At 36.3% G+C, this 18,428-nt stretch overlaps 1 protein-coding gene across 2 annotated transcripts in view; it reads right to left on the reverse strand.

The window, feature by feature from the left end:
* Nucleotides 1-18,428, reverse strand: part of LOC150093092 (fibronectin type-III domain-containing protein 3A-like) — a 557,362-nt gene that overhangs the window by 494,491 nt on the left and 44,443 nt on the right. The window lies entirely within an intron of this gene.

Here is an 18,428-nt window from a genome sequence, read left to right on the forward strand (position 1 = left end):
TTTTGCAAAGACTTTTGATAGACTGCCACGTGACAAGCTTTCTTGTCGTGTGGCACAAGTATTTGCTTAACAGTAATTGAGGCAGAAGGATAAATAAAGACCTTGAATGATTTATTAATAACTTTGTATCATTAATAAATTAGTAAAAATTCTGAATATTTTAATTTAGTATTTGCTTAACAATAATTGAGACATAAAGATAACAATGCATAATAGTTTTAATAAGAAACAGAATATCAAGCAAGCATTCAAATATTCAGGCCTGTCTAGCAAGTTCTCTGATCTCATATGGAGGCAGCACAATTTTTTTTCTCAGAAACTTTGGTTTTCATGCTGCTTACAGATAAATCAACCAGACAACACTTAGTTTACAAACAAAATATGCTATTGTTGGGCAGTAGATGTCATTGTTTGTAGATATTTTCAATTTAGCCTAATAGATATCTAATTAATGCTCTGACAAGACAGTTAACGCTGTCTGCATAGTGTATTATGGCTCAATTTACAGGACGAAAAAACCTGCCACCTTCACATGAAACCAACCAGCTCATCTCCAATTGAAAAGTTGTGATAAGGATTCTTTGCATCCCATATGGGATAATAAGAAAAACAGATACTCAACGAAATTTAAATAATCATTATTGTATGCGCAAAGAAAACAAATATCATCATCCATGGTAGACTGATATCAGAACTATATTATACATTTACAAAATGATATCATCTGAGTGACAATGCCTTTTTTTCAAAAAGGGCATTGTTAGAACCAGATGAACTACAAAGGCACAGATGTTTGGATGTTGTTGTTTTTTTTACATTCATGTGTAAAGCACAGATTCCCAGAAAAAAAAAACTGTCACTTTTGAAACTCATTTTTTGACTAAGTTTTCTCCATCTAACTGTACATAGGGTGTTCAAGTACACAATTTGTGAATCCATTTTGTCCATATTTAAATGTCTTCTTGATATTCTGTCCTTATTCCAGTTACTTTGTTTTTACCTTGTTATTTATCCTTAAATGCTTCAGTTACTATTAAGGAAAATAATGGATTAAAGTATTCAGTGTTTTTACTTCTGTGTTGTTAATAAACCATTAAAATTCTTTACTGACACGTATGGCAAAGGCAAAGTTGTAGACTTCGGTTCTTTAAGAAACTAGCTGACTTAAGCCTGTTTTTGGTGTGGGTGCTGATGCTTCCGATGCTGGACATTTGGCAGTTGTTACTGCTTCAGCTCTTAAAAAAAATTATGAGAATTCTGTGTAGATCTTAAGATATGGTTTCTTTCTTCAGTCCACAAATAATACATGATTTATGAACTAAGACTTATTTAGTCTTATCACTCGTGTTGGTAAACATGATGATGTTTACCAACACAAGTGATAAGATATCCTATGACTTATTTAAGTCATAGGATATCTGCTATTTAGTGATATCAGATTGTCTTACATTTATTAAATTTTTAGCAATGGCTAATTTTGAATAAAGAAATAAGGATAAGCTTTAGTTTTGATATTAGACATTTCACTAAATGTAAATTGATAATACATTATACAGAATTAGAAATTTCTTTAGTAATGTTTTGTATAAGAGAAATATTTATATAGTTACTGCCTGTTTAATTGCAATTATTTATTAATTTATTTATTTAATAAATAAATAAATTACTGGCCTGGTTGGCCAAGTGGTTAGCATATCCGCTCTCCAGCTAAAAGGCTGCGGGTTCGAATCCCGCTGTGGGCATGGATGTTTGTGATTGTCTATGAAAATACTAGTGGTGGGTGGTAGATGAGGAAGGTAGTTGAGGTGGATGGATTGGTGGAGACGGAGAGTTGTAGAGTAGGAGACCTCCCTCGATGAGTCTTTAGACTCCCTGGAGGCGTTAAATAGTAATAATAATAAAATTGCAATTTATTTATTCATTTCAATAATTAGTTTTAATTATGTAATTTAAAAATGTTAAATCTTCTTTCTGATTAGCTTTTCATAGCTTTAAGGAACTGTAATATTGTTACACAGCAAGTGATGATTTTACTTCAGTTTTTGCTGCAATGTTATTTGCCATGCTAGTCAGTAGTCACTTGTGCAAAGTTTGTATTTCCAAGGAGGAAGTTGATATAGTGAGAGAGAGAGAAAAGAATGGCTGTTATTTAGAACAGGAGTGGTTCTGAAATTCAGAGGTTTAGGGAAGAAATGTAATTTAAAGGAAAACAAGTTTCTTAAATCAAATAGTTGAAAAGAGCATTATAATGAAAACAAACAGTTCTCTCAAAATTAACAATGACTTTCTTTCAAAAGAAGATAAGGTGGAGTGTGGATAAAAGTGATAAGAATAATTATGATTTCTCCTGAAGTAATGACAGTTTTTGATACTTTAAACAGCAAGCTTATTCTAGTTAAATTTTGTAAACACAAAAGAGATGTTTTTTTTGTGCTCCAAGTTAAGGAAGAAGTTTCCAGAAGGGAAAAGCAACTTAAAAATTATTTTTGTGTTTCAAAGAAATAGAAAAAGAAACTGGTATGCTAAAAAAAGACATGAATGAAGAAATAATATTTTACTCAAGAAAGGTTGCGTACAAATTTTTTGTTTTCAAAGAAAAAAACAGGCATGAGTTGGTTAATTACTTTTGAATGGCCACTATTGAGAGAGGAAGAATCTGTTCTTGATAAGTTTCAAGTTAACTGCCTTTGTTTATACATTCTCATCAAATCTTGAAGAGAGGAAATCTTGTATAATCTCTGTTCTTTGTTTAATGTTGAGTTCTGTAGGCCCTTTTTTTTTTTAAGAGCCTAAGCTTTATTTATAATACAGTTTTTTATGTAGTGCTTGCAAGGCAAATGTTTTACGCACAGACACACACCCATGCAATACCATATGCTTTATACTACGAGGGGATCTGGAAAGTTCTGATAAACACCCAGTCAAAAATGATATTAAAGCAACTGATATAACCACAAGAAAGAACATACTAGTAGCTGTTATGAAGGTAACTTGTTCTATCTTGTGGTTATACAGTTGCTTTAATATCATTTTTGTTATAGGTATTTATCAGAACTTTATATAGAACGTAATCAGACCCCTCCTCGTAATAATATTTTTGTTAATAAAGATTAATTTTGAATTTACTTTGTCTCTCACTCGATCTCTTTAATTCTTAAGTTAGCTTATTTTCATAATAACATCCCAGATTCAAAACCTGTTATTAACTGAAAAGAAAAAGTTAATAAACCACTGATGGGCCATGTATGAGGGTAGGCTGAAAAGTTCTCAGCCTAACGAATTTATAATTTCAAAATTTTTATTTTTCAACATAATCTCCCTTAAGACTAATACATTTATTCCAGCGATGCTCCAGTGCCATTATCCCATCCATATAGTGATTCTCAGCAAGATCTGCAACTACAGTTGCAATCACCTCTTGATTCGAAGAAAAACACCGACCAGCAAGAAAGAGTTATTTAGTTTTGGGAAGAGATAGAAGTCGGAGCCAAATCTGGGTAATAGGGTGGATGTTCCAACAATTTATAGTGCAGATCTCTTAATTTTCCCATTGCCAAAACACCTTTGTGGGCATTGTCCTGATGAAAGATGATTTTTTTCTTCCGCAAACCAGGTCTTTTCTCACGAATTGTTTCATCTAGTCTGGTTAAAAGATCGGAATAACATTCGCCAGTTATTGTTTTGCCCTTTTCAAGATAATTAATAAACAAAATGAGCATCCCAAAATGCCGATGCCATGACCTTTCCTGCTGATGGAACTGACTTTGTCATCTTTGGTGCTGAACAACTGGCTTCTGTCTACTGTTTTGACTGATATTTGGATTCTGGTGTGTAATGGTGAATCCAAGTTTCATCCATAGTAATAAATTGATACACAAAATCAGTTTTATTCTTGTTAAAACGCTCCAAGCACTGTTCAGAGATTTTCATGCAAGTGCATTTTTGATCTGATGTAAGTAAGCATGACACCCATCCTGCACAAAGCCTTTTCATTTGCAATTCTTCATGCAAAATATATCCTACACGTTCTTTTGAAATGCCTATAGTCTCAGCAATTTCATACACTTTGACTCGCTAGTCATCCAATACCATATCTTGCACTTGATCAATGATTTCTGGTGTTATTACACTTTTTGGATATCCTTCACGTGGATCATCTTCAAGGCTGGTATTCCCATGTTTAAACTCGGCAGCCCATTTCTTAATTGTCGAAAATGAAGGAGAAGAGTGCCCATAAACTTTTATGAACTTCAAATGAATTTCTTTTGGCGTTAAACCTTCTTTTACAAAGAATTTGATAACCACACGATACTAAATTTTATCCATTTCAACGATACAGACAACACTTTTGCTTCAGACAGCTGTATAAAACAAACTACTTGATAGAATAGCTTGCAATTTCACATGATGCTTATGACAGATGTACCAACTTAGGAAAAAAATCGTGCCGATGGTGTTGCTATCTATGGTCGGGGCCAAGGAGGACTTTTCAGACCACCCTCGTATGTTAACATATAACTAGCATACAATTTGCTCACATAATGTTACCCCTGAGTTAAACAAGGGGAATAGAAGCATGGAAATACTCTTGCATAAATTGGAGAATATGGGATTGAATTATGAACTATTGGCATGGATAAGAGGATGGCTGACTGACAGATCAAAAAGTCATACATGGGTGTGTGAATCTGCAAGATTCGACGTAACCAATTGTTTGCCTCAGGTGATCAGTCTTTTGTCCATTGTTATTCAAGCTGTACATTAATGACATTGGAAAGGATTTGACATGCGACATATAGCTATTTGCTGATGATGTGAAGATGGGTAAGGTAATCATGAGTGCTGGCTGATATGCAGTACTTTCACAATGATTTGAATAGGCTGAAATTGTGGGCATGTGAAATGGCTGTCATTTCAATGTTAATAAATGTAAAGTCATGCACTTTGATGTGATTAGATATCTAATGCTGTATTATATTGGTGGGATTATACTTGAAGAAACTGATGAGGCTAGGGATTGTAGAGTGTTAATAGACAGGAAGTTCAAGCATCATATAGCAAAAATTGTAAATACAACTCAGAGAATAATGGCAATGCTGAAACAAACCTTGACATGTAAAGATAAGAATGCCATTTTACCTCTTTACAAGGCCTTGATAAGAACTCACTTGAACTACTGTGTGCGGGTTTGGTTACCATAGTGATTCTGATATAGTGGAGAGAGAGTGAGTGTTGAAAAGTGGTATCAGGATTGTGGAATACAGATTGAGAATTTGTAGGCTGCAGACACTAGCAAACAGGAGAAAGAGGGGTGATATGATTGAGACCTGCAAACTTCTGAAAGGATTATAACTCATCAAGTTCCTGACTTCAGGAAGTCAGGGACTCGATGAATTCCTGACTTCCTGGAGGTCTCTCTTAATAATATAAAATGATATTTAAAGTTAGAAAAAAAAATTGAAGGGCAGTGGTCATCTTATACTCCAAGTATAAAATTTGAACTTTGAATTTGGCAATGCAAAACATCAAACAATTGTCTATGTTCTTTAGTAATATACTGTGTTCTAATAAGCTTCTGCCATGTTGGTATGCTGATATATCAGCATATTCTATTTTTTTATATAAAGATTTCGTTTCAGTACTGCAAGCATGTAGGATTTTTAAATCCTAATGAAACCTTACTGGTGATCACATTAATTACGGTATTAAATTAAAGACTGGTACAAACATAATATTACTGATTATCTCATCTGGGAAGACCTCATTCATAAATTACAGTAAAGAAAATACCTTCTGTGATATTTTTTGCCTACATTATATTAATGTGTAAGAAGCTGTCAGCAGTAAACAAAATTTGTGGTCATCTTATATATGATGGGCAAACACAAAATAATCATTTTGAAAAAGGAAATAGTTGTTTGTATATGCCAAGGTACAATGTGACTAGGGTCTACAACAGCATATACAAATTATATATTTGGTTTAATCCTTTATCCAAGTGTTCATACTTCTGCATTACTTCCACCTTAGTATCACCACCTCTGGGTCCGGCTCCCACTGACGAGACCTCAATAAAGGTCGAAACCAGTCTCGGTAGTGACCCTTTCCTTAATGCACAGCAGCATACATGTCCATAAGGAGGTGTGCTTTGCATTATGGGATACTAAGTACTGGAAGAGATGTATGAGACTGAGCAGAAATAAGACAAAGTATATGTGTTGCACAGTGGGTGGCGGCCAGGAGACGGAGCTGGAAGGAAATGTCATCAGGAAGGTGAGGGACTTTAGATGTTTAGGTTCAACAGTGGAAGAAGATGGAGCTGAGAAGGAAGTGGGATGCTGGATACAAGCAGGTTGGAAGAACTGGAGGGAGATGGCTGGAGTGTTATGTGATAAGAAGGTAGTGAGGCTAGCTATGACGTATGCTATAGAAACTGTGGCCCTGAGGAAAAATAACATTAGCAGGATGGAAGTAGCAGAGATGAAAATGCTTAGGTGGATGTGCAGTATGACCAGAAAGGATCGTCTGAGAAATGACTATGTAAGGGGAACAGTGAAAGTTACGAACTTAGGAGTGAAGATACAGGAGGTAAGGTTGAGATGGTTTGGTCATGTGATGAGGAGGGAGGTCGAATATGTGGGAAGAAGGGTCATGCAGATGGATTTGCAAAGAAGGAGGAAGCGTGGGCGACCAAAGAAGAGATGGAGGGAGCTGGTAGAAGAGGACTTGAGGATGAAGAACTTGGATGTGGTGACAGCCCAAGACAGGAGGATGTGGAGGGGACTCATAATCAACAGTGACCCCACTTAAGTGGGAGAAGCTGCAGAAGAAGAAGGCAAGTGATCAGAACTTATACCATCTTTACCACAAGTTGTCCCAGTCCTGAAAATAATTCAGGTGCAAACTTTGTTTGCTTACACTTGGATAAAGGATTAAACAAATATATAACTGGTAGCATAGCCAAGCGAAAAAACTTCCATCAACAACATATGCAGTAATAAATTATTTCTCAAACCACTGCCGTTAAATCCCCAAAAATCTTAGAATGCAAGTTGTGCAACACCTAATCTTCAACCAAAACAACAGATACTTGTATATCATATTTTATTGCCAATTATACTCATTTTAACAATAACATAGTATTGGGGGGGGGGGCATGCTACTGTGCAAGCAAGATGCAACAGAACCTATGCAGATTACTGTATTACAAAGTATGCAATAATGCATAGCAGTAAAGTAATACATGAGTGGTAAAGTATGCAAACTGCTCTTGACAGTTCTACTGTTCTAAGTTATTTTCCTAACACTGAATATAGTATGGTATAGTGATATATATATATATATATATATATATATATAATAATAAAAAAAAACCTGCTGAACTTTGACAGTCGATGGGCTTTAATAGTTATTTACTTTTTTTTCCCCACCATACTGTGAAAATCTTCCCTGGTGAAAGAGAAACCTCGAGTTTTAATTAAGTGTTTAAATTTAATTAATTTGATTACACATTGATGCTAATCTCTAAAATAAGAGGCTGCATATAGCACCACAACAATATTCTCATGATCAATGAAAGTTCTGTCTTTTGCACTAAAGCAAAAGCAATTCCCCAATAAAAAATACCTAAGTGAATATGCTAGATTTATGTAATATAGCTTGTAATAAACATTCCATAAAATGTCACATGAAAGACAAAAGTGCACATGATTTTATATATATATATATATATATATGTATATGTGTGTGTGTGTGTGTGGTACCCAGTTAAATTTTTACAGCCAACCATTCATAAGAGAAACTTATAATTCAGGCTCACTTAACAATCAAGAAGTTAAAGACTGCTTTATAAAAAAATTCACAAAATCCTTTAACAAGTCTGACACAACAACTCACACAGAAAATAGAACACCAATTGATGATATTAACATGAACTGGCAAACATTCAAGAATAGCATCAATGAAGCAGCCAAAAATACACTCCCACAATTAAAAAGGAAAGGGAATAAACCTTGGATAAATGAAAAAATATTAAAGTTGATGGAACAAAGAAAAAAGTTAAAGAACAAACCTGAATATTTCATTAATAAAGAAATAAAAAAAGAATGCAGGAAAGCCAAAGAGGAATGGATTAAGAATAAATGCACAGAAATGTATGAAAAGATCAGAGAAATGACAAGTAAGACAAATACAGTAAATCATGCACGTGTCATTAGAGACCATATTCTAATGGATAAAAAAGAAATCATGGAAAGACGGATTAATACACAAGGAAATTATACGAGCAACAAAGAAATAATATTCCCGAACAGACTGATTTAGAAGGACCACACATTTTACTTTGTGAAGTTGAAAACACCATCAGGAAACTAAAACCATATAAAGCTGCAGGAATAGATAATATCTTGGCAGAATTGTTGAGGGCTCGATGAAGTAGGACTGCAATTTCTAACAAATTCTTGCAATAAGATATACGAGACTGGATTTCTATCCAAAGATATTAATCACTCAATTTTCGTTCCAATTCCCAAGAAAACAAAAGCTACAAGATGTGAAGAGTTCGGGACAATTAGCCTCATTAGTCAAGTATCAAAAGTCCTCCTATATGTTATTCTTGAAAGAAATAAAAGGAAAATAAACATAGAAATAAATGATATACAAAGTGGATTGAAGGAAAATGTAGGTAAAAGAGAAGATATTTTCAATGTCACAACCATCATAGAAAGATGTCTAGAAAAATAAAAAGATGTATACCTCTGCTTCATAGATTACAAAAAGGCATTCGACAATGTTCAACATGAGCAATTGATTGAAATCCTTTCAAAACTAGGCATGGGCAGAAAACACATTAGTTAATAACTAATCTTGGCTGGGAACAGACTACATCTTTGAGAGACCTCAGAAGAATTCCCAGTAGAGAAAAGTGTGAGACAAGGCTGTGTCTCGTCTCCAATTCTCTTTAACCTGTACAGAGAAGAAATATTTACTAACCTCAAAGGAATCACTGTAGGGGAGAGAAATATTAATAACTTAAGATATGCAGATGACACTGTTCTTCTAGCTGAAAACAAATATGATCTCAAGACTTATAGAGGAAACCCTCAAGTACAGCAAACAGTATGGCCTCGGTTTCCATTTTAAAAAGACAAAAATCATGATAATTTCAAGAGAAAAGGAAATACCAAAAATATTTATCAATATAAAAAGAAATGGGATGCTTAAGGGTCAAAGCTGTATAACTGAGAGGAGACCTCCACATAGCCTTTAAAGGAATGCGGAGAACCGACCAGGGCTTCTGACCTAATGTCCAATCCTCACCTTTTTTGGGTATCTACCTGGATACTGAACGAATGAGGATGGGCTGGCAATTTCGGATTTAGCAGACCAAATTGTATTCCTATTAGTTAAACCAAAATACAAAATGATGGTACAACATGACAAAATTTCATGCCGGCTGGGGCGTTGCCTGGTTAAACAAGGCCCCCGTTGTTTTCGCAAGGGCGAACAGCGAAAAGTCAGCTACTGGAACAAATCTGAAAACACGCCCCAACTCAACATCACCAGAGTTAAAGATCGGAACTATCAACATAAGAAGCCTGAATGGCAAAGAAATGGAGCTAGCGGAGGAATTAGATAAGTACCAGATCGACATTAGGGGGGGGGGGGGGGAGGTAACTGAAACAAAAAAGACCAAAACTGGTGAGATCTTTCTGAGCAATAAATACAAAATGTTATATTCAGGCAATGACAATGAAGGAAAAGAAGGGGTAGCCATAGTATTCAACACAAAATACGAGGCTCATCGTCTTGAATGGCAAGCAGTGTCAAGTAGAGTGATGTGGGCAAATATGAGAATGGGGAACTGGACAATGAGACTTATTTGTGCCTATTGTCCCACAGAAGGTTCTACTAAGGTAGAAATGGAGGCATTTTTTGAGGCTTTAGAGAAAGCTCCTGACACAATGAAAAAGGAAACGTTGGTCCTTGTTGGGGATCTAAATAGCAGGGGGAACTGGACAATGAGACTTATTTGTGCCTATTGTCCCACAGAAGGTTCTACTAAGGTAGAAATGGAGGCATTTTTTGAGGCTTTAGAGAAAGCTACTGACACAATGAAAAAGGAAAAGTTGGTCCTTGTTAGGGATCTAAATAGCAGAGTAAGAAGTGATTGCCAGACATACAAAAATATTTTGGGAAAATTGGAGAAAAGAGCAAAGCTAATAATAATGGCAAATACCTGTTGGAGTTCTGCTCAGGACGTGGACTGGTTATTACTAACACCATGTTCCAACATAAAAATACACAAATTCACAAGGAGAGAAGAGGCAAGAAATAAGAAAAGTCTCATTGACTATGTTATTGTTGATAGTAATATTTTCTCCCTGGTGCAGGACACCAGAGTGTACAGAGGATATTTGAAATGATCACAATTTAGTCTTGAGCAGGATAAAATTGAATTTCATATTGAAAAGAATGACATGTAAGAAAGTTTTAAAGCGAATAAAAGTTGAGGAGCTCTCAGATGTGAACTGTAGACTAAAATACACAAAGATCATTGAAGGAAAAATAAAAGAGTTTGAGAACAGGAACCAAACCTTGGAGATTCAGTGCCAAGCCTTGAAGAAAAACCCTGATTGATTCAGCTAGAGAGACATGTGGTGAATTTGTCTGCAAGGATAGAAAAATTAGAACTCCATGGTGGGCACAGGAAGTTAAAGAGGCAGTGAAAGAAAAGAAGAGAGCATATCAAAAGTTCCTGGCAAATAAGTCAGCTTGTGCTCTTAGAGAATACAGAGATAAATGTAAGAAAGCTAAACAGTGTATAAATCTAGCTAAACAAAAGTCATGGATGGGCTTTGGCAAGAACATAAGAAATAAATATCAAGAAGGTGGCAAAATATTCTGGAGGTTGTTGAAGAAGCTTAGGAATGGAGAAAAGAGTGCTGGAAAAAAGAGAGATGATAAAGGTGAAATGAAAATGGGAGAAAAAGATATCCTCAAAGTATGGAGTAATTACTTTGAAAATTTGCTATATGAAACAAGCAGTGATGGCAGCACAGTGATAAAAAAAAAACACTGACCAGGCATGCAGTCAGGAATACATATCCATACTTGAAGTAGAAAAAGCCATCAAAGGCTTGAAATGTGGAAAGGCAGCAGGAGTAGATGATATTCGACCAGAAATGCTGAAGTATGTGGTATAAAAGTCTTACAGTGGCTGCACTGCATAGTTCAGAAAGCCTGGAGAGAGGGACGAATTCCCAATGATTGGAGTAAGCTCTCATACTACCTATATATAAAAAGGGAAATAAAACTGAATGTCAGAATTACAGAGGCATTTCATTACTGAGTGTTCCTGGTAAGATATATGCAAGTATACTTGAGAAATGGTTGAGAAGAATTGTGGAAGAAAAGCTTGGTGAAGAACAAGCTGGATTCAGGTCAAATAGAGGCTGTCAGGATCAGATCTTCACTTTACGACAAATAGTGGAGAAATCATGGGAATATAACAAAGATCTGTATTTAAGTTTTGTCAATTTGGAAAAGGCATATGAAAAGGTGCCAAGAGAGAAGCTATTCAATACACTGCAGTTATATGGTGTCAATGGGGCATTATATCAAGCAATACTTAGTCTTTATTTGAGTTGTAAGTCAGCAGTTAGAATTGAAGGAAGTACAGGAAGATGGTTTAATGTTAAATCTGGTGTGAGACAAGGATGTACATAAGGAAAATGGTATTAAACATGATATCAGAATTGGAGATGTTAATGTCAGCTCTTTGCTTTATGCATGTTATACTTCTAATAAATCTGCTAGAAGTTTGCAAGATTCCCTGACTAAATTGAATAGCTGTTGTAATAGATATAGTATGAAGGTCAGCAATAAAAAGACAAAGACAATGAAAATAGACAGAATCATTGAAAATGTCAACTGTGTTGTGAATGGAGAACCTGTGGAACAAGTAAAACATTTCAGCTACTTAGACACGATTTTTAGTGAAGATGGTAAATTAAATATGGAAAAGGACAACAGAATCAACAAAGCTGGTATGGTGGGAAGTCAAATGAATAAATTCATATGGAATAAGAGAGAAATTAGTCAGAACGCTAAATTAGCTGTATACAAGACAGTGTTCAAACCAGTTTTAACTTATGGATCGGAGAGCTGGGTCAGAAGTAAAACACTTGACCAAAGACTAGAGACCGCAGATATGAGAGTCCTGGGAAAGATTAGTGGTGTGAACAGATGGTATCAATGGCAATATCATATTAAAAACGAGAATATTAGGAAAGAACTTGACATTGTCAGCATCCAGGAATGTGTTAGCAGAGCTAATCTCAGGTGGTATGGTCACTTCAACAGAATGGGCGAGGAAAGATTAGCAAAACAAGTGTTCTCTGCCAGGTTGGCAGGAAAACAACCCAAAGGAAGACCAAGATATAGTTGAAATGATACGGTAAAAAGTGCCTTAGACAATTGAAGTATAAGATCTGGTAATGTTGGAGTCTTCACAAGTAACAGACTGATTTGGAGGAAAATTGTAGATAGGAAGTTAGTAATGATGTATATTTTTCATGTAGTACTATCATATCCTGTACACCCCTTGAGGATACGTGGCAGGAATTTGATGATGATGATAAAAGGAAATTGAAATCCTTTCAAAACTAGGCATGGACAGAAAAGACATTAGCTAATAACTAATCTTGACTGGGAACAGACTGCATCTTTGAGAGACCTCAGAAAAAAACCTAACATGGCTTAGGGTCAGGTCACCTGAGATGCGTTTGCGGTATGCTGAGGCACGAAAAGCTGCTGCTGAGGCAGTAAAGCAGAACGCTTGGGAATCTTTTGGAGAAAGATTAGACTCATCCTATGCAAATGCAAACAAAGTATTCTGGCAGACCATCTGCCGCCTTCAAGGGAGAAAATTGTGCACAGCAAGGGCAATTAAGGCCTCTGATGGTGCACTTTTAACAACCGAGAAGGATATCCTCCACAGATGGAGGGAATACTTTGAGAGCCTTCTTAACCCGGGTGGCCCAGCAGTTGTGGACATCCAAGAGGTACAGATAGGGGCATTGACTAGTCTCACAGTAGAAGAGGTCCATTTAGCAATAAAATCGGGTAAGGCTGCTGGGGATGATGAAATTCAGCCCAAAATGTTAAAAGCCTTAAATCGAGACGGTGTTCTCTGGCTGAATCGAGTGTGTCAGGCTGCTTGGATATCTGGGCGAGCATCAAAGCAATGGCAGACAGGCATAATAATTCCAGTCTTTAAGAAGGGAGACCAGATGGATTGCAGTAACTATCGTGGCATCTCTCTGCTCAGCCTGCCTTGGAAAGTGTATGCTAAGTGCTTGGAAAGACGGTGCAGGAGCATAGTTGAGTGAAAGTTCCAGGAAGAACAATGTGGCTTTTGTCCTGGTAGAAGCACAACTGACCAAATCTTCACTTTAAGGCAAGTCTTTAAGAAATCTTGGAAATATGCCAAGAATGTCTACACGTTTTGTGGACTTGGAGAAGGCATATGATCGGGATAAGCTTTGGCAAGTAGTATGGAGCGGATGGCCAACTATTAGCTGCCATCAAGTCCCTGTATGAATGCCCAGAGTTTTGTGTCAGGTAAACAGCACAAAGTCTGAACATTTCACAGTCTCCATTGGCCTCTGCCAAGGGTGTGTTCTGTCACCCCTCCTTTTCATATTTATGGACTGGATTGATAGGCACAGCCGAGGCAGTGAGTGTGTCAGAATTGGAAGATGTAGCGTTGGATGTCTGCTTTTTGCAGATGACCTAGTTCTGCTTAGCTCTTCCACTGATAACCTCCAGCAGATCCTGGATAAGTTTGTAGCTGTTTGTGCAGACGCCAGAATGAAGATCAGTGTGGCCAAAACTGAAACATTTGTGGTCTCACGACAACCATCCCAGTGCACTCTACACGTAAGTGGAGTCCCAATGAGGCAGGTGGAGAAGTTTAAATACCTTGGGTCCATATTCACGAATGAAGGAAAATGGGACGTAGAGCTAGATACTCGAATTGGCTTAGCAAGCTCAATATTGTGGGAGCTAGGCCGTTCGGTAGTATTGAAGCAGGAGTTAAACCAGAAGGCAAAGCTGGCTATCTTCAATACAGTCTATGTCCCCATCCTCACTTATGGTCATGAGAGTTGGGTAATGACCGAAAGAATGTGGACACGAATTCAAGCGGCTGAAATGAGGTTTCTTCGAGGGGTTGTGGGGCTAACAAGACTCGACAGTCAGAAGTTCTGCAATTCGGGAAACCCTCAATACTCAACCGCTGCTTCTCCGTGTTGAGAGATCACAGTTACGTTGGTACTGGCACCTGGTCAGAATGCCACGAGAGGCTCCCTCAGCAGGCCCCTCTTTGCCAAGCCAGAGGGTGGGAGGCCAAGGACTCGCTGGATAGATTATATCCAAAACCTTGGGTGGACACGTTTGGGAATTCCACCAGAACACCTGAGCTTGGTGGCAGAGGATCGTGACCATTGGAAGTTCCTCTTGCAGCTGTTGCCCCCACAACCCAATTAGGAAAGGTGGGCCTTGAAGATGTATGTATATAAAAGGAAATAAATTAGAACAAGTGCAAACATACATATACCTCGGACACTTGATAACAGAAAATGGCAGGACAGAAGATGAAATTAGAAAAAGGATTGAAATTGCAAGGTCAACTTTCAACAATATGAAAAATCTACAGACATCTAGAGAATTAAATCTGAAAACAAGACTAAGAATCTCCAGATGTTTGCATATGGCCCACATTATTATACGGAGAGAGAGAGACATGGACACTCTCCAATCTGAGTGCGAAAAACTGGAGGCCTTTGAAATGTGGATGCTGCGAAGATATCAGAATTATGAAGATATCATGGAAAGACAAATGAAGAGGTACTAGAGATGGTAAGCATAAACAGGAGCCTGATAAAAGAAATTAAAAAGAGAAAAGTCAGCTATTTAGGACATATTCTGAGACATAACTGCCTACAAAGGACACTTCTCGAAGGAACTGTTGAGGGAAAGAGAAGGAGAGGAAGACGAAGATTGGAGTGGATGAAAAATATAGAAGACCGGACCTATCTCTCATATGAGGAATGCAGCGGAGAGGCACAGAATAGGACATGGTGGTCAATCTCCTGGAAGGAGAAGATACCTGACAGGACAGGAAGAGACAACAATTTTTGGTGACACCTGCATTTACTATTAAATAAACATTGCACAAAATAACAGAAACACATACTCAAAGAAAAATGTCTAATTTAAATAATTTTTTGTATATTCAGTAATCATTATGTAATGTCTATAGTAGACTGATATCAGAATTATCAGATATATTTAACAAAATGGCATCATGTGAGTAAAAGCAAAACCAATAATAAGATCTTACTATGCTTTGTTTCTGAGTCACATATGAACAAAGAAGAAATGTTTTCTCCACTCTTTTGCCAGGTCATCATATTAGTTTGTTCATGAAGAAATACATGCTAAAACTAGAGGGAATGGCAAGAAAATGGATGAACATTGATGTAGATTGCAAAGTACAGTGTAATTAATGCTTTCTGAGTTTTAAAATAGTTAACTAGAAAATTCTGTAGATAGTTTGTAAATGCCTTACTGTTTAAAATAGTCCCTGTCAAAAAGGGCCCTTCAATGGGAAGAATATCATGGGCTATAATATGTGCAGAAACAAATGCTCAATAATGACTGTCAGTATGTGTTGAAAGTTTTTCACTTGGTTATACTATAAATTAAAGATTGCCTTATTATCCCATAATGCAGAGCACACATCCTTTTGGGGGTATGTACTGCTGTGCATGCATTATGGGAAAGGCTACTACTACTCAGACTGGTTGACCTTTATTGAGGTCTCGTCAAATTAACTTAAGATTAATATTAAGTTAGCTCAGATATTTAACTGTTTAAAAATTTTATTACCCAAGTTTGTAATTTGTTATAAATAATAAATTCTTGTTTATATCTGAACATTGTTACCGATCAAGTCCATCCTGCAATGTTGACTTTTTATCCAGCAGGTGACGGTTGTTTCATGGGCAACAATGCTACTGTCTATCTCACAAGAATTGTTCAGCAGTGGTTCAGTGAGCATGATAGCGACTTCCATCTTCCCTGCCACCACATAACCTTTTCACTATTTGTATATGGGAAATATATGATTTGCATTACTTCAACCTTGGTATCCCTTCTGGGTCTGGTTCCCACTGATGAGACAGCTCAATAAAGGTTGAAATTGGTCAGGTAGTGGCCCTTCCCGTAATGCTTAGCAGTACACACTCCCAAAAGGATATGTGCTTTGCATAATGGGATACTGAGGTAACTGAATTTGAAATCATTAGCCTCTATATACAAGTAGCCCATATGTGAAGATACTTCATGCACAAACTTGTTTGCTTATACTTGGATAAAGGATTAAACTAGGAATATAATTTCTTGGCATCTTCAAAATTGTCAGTGTATGTTTGTTGATCCTACAAAATGCAATAGCATTATTACTCAAGACCCCATGGAATCAAAGACTCATCTAGGATGTCCTTTTATCATACACACAGATCATCATACCGTGCTTTAAACACACTCAAATTCTCTGCAGACACCACACTCTCAGGCAAGGCATTCCAATCATTCACAACTCTGCATGAAAAAAAAAAAAAAAATTGCTTCTCACTCGCTCTTTATACAGTTTCCAGGAATGACCTCCAGTTCTCCCCTGAACTGTCGTGAATACAACAGTTTCACAGTGGAGTGATATTTTATCACCATGTGCCTTCTGGGTGCGTGTGTGTCTATATTAAGCAGTTTCACACCAAGACATGAATAAAGGTTAATTGAATAGATGGTCACTGTTTCAAAATGTTTTTTTCTGGCTTTGGCCAAATGTTTTTCAAAAAAAAAAAAAACTTTGTTTTGAGCACTATGCATAATTTTGGTTTCTTTTATTTCATTGAGTAGACTGAGTTATTTTAATACTTGCATGAATAGTGTGTGTGTGTGTGTGTGTGTTTTCTGTATTCTTGTAAGCAGCTATTTGCCCATAGCTTGAGTGCTTGTAGGAGCAGAGTATTTGGAATCCTCGAAATGGGAGAGAGAAAGCTGGTTTAAATGTTATAGTCATTGTTTTAAACCTCTTCTATAATTTTTATTAAATATAAGAGTTTTTGCATACCTATGATTGATGTGGAGATGATATGGAATTATATCCTTTGAACTGCAATTAAACAAATGTTGCCTGTGGCTATAGTTTACTCTGATTCTTTTCAAAACAAATGTAAAATTGATATTAGTCATTTGTTTTCCATTCTAATTTTCATGAGTAGTACTGACTTCTTCAATTTTGATTACTATTCATAACAGAGTAATAAGCAAACAATTACTGTATTTCAATTTTTGGTGATATTTTCCTATTAAACAGTAAACCCTCTATTGGACAGCACTGCACCACTTCTTTTACAACCTGGCAAACAGGTAATAATTATTAACTAAATAGCCAAACTCCTATTAATTATTTCTCATAATTTTTAAGGAAGAGTTGAAATTTTAAACAGCATGTACTATATCACATAACAGTTTGAGCAAATATGGTCATAATTCAAAGCCCATAAATTAACAGTAGTAGACTGAGAACAGATTTCTTGGTAGTATAAGAAAGAGTTCAAGGAGTATGGCTCCTGTGCCATAAGATCCAATTTGATAGTGGCCTAAGTGATCAATAATATTAACATACTAAATCCATAGTAATGACTGAGAATTGGGAAGAACACAGCAAAATTGTGTTTTCGTGTGAATTCATGAGAAATCTCGTGGCACAAGTATTGCTTAAATTTCTGTAGATGCCTAATAATAAATTTGGAAGAAGACAAAATGGTACAGGATGCACAACAGCATTCCAGTAGTGTTGTAGTAATCATGGTGTGAAAATACAGTTTACTGCAGGATTAGATTAGTTATGACTTTTTATAAGGAAACAACACTGCAAAAATTCATTTTATTCCTGCATACTTTAATTCTTTCTTCCAAACAGAAGAAATAGGGTTTCCTGTAATGTATAATTAACAACTTTTACATAATACAAGAAAAATAAAATAAATTTACAAATTATACATTACAGGAAACCCTATTTCTTCTACTTGGGAGAAAGATTAAAAGTGTGCAGGAATAAGGTGTTCAGGCAAAAGGCTGCGGGTTCGAATCCTGCCGTGAGCATAGATGTTTATGATTGTCTGTGAAAATACTAGTGGTGTTAGTGGGTGGTAGATGGCATTGGTGTAGATGATGGTAGTTGAGTGGTGGAGACAGAGAGTGATAGAGTAATGCCCTTCCTCAATGAGTCTTTGGATTCCCTGGAGGTGTCACATAATAATAAAATTTTTGTAATGTTAATTCTATAAAAAGTC

This window comes from Typopeltis vanoorti, chromosome 24 (genome assembly GCF_054136105.1).
Source record: "Typopeltis vanoorti isolate ZY-2024b chromosome 24, IOZ_Tvanoo_1.0, whole genome shotgun sequence".
NCBI classification, from domain to species: Eukaryota; Metazoa; Arthropoda; class Arachnida; order Uropygi; family Thelyphonidae; genus Typopeltis; species Typopeltis vanoorti.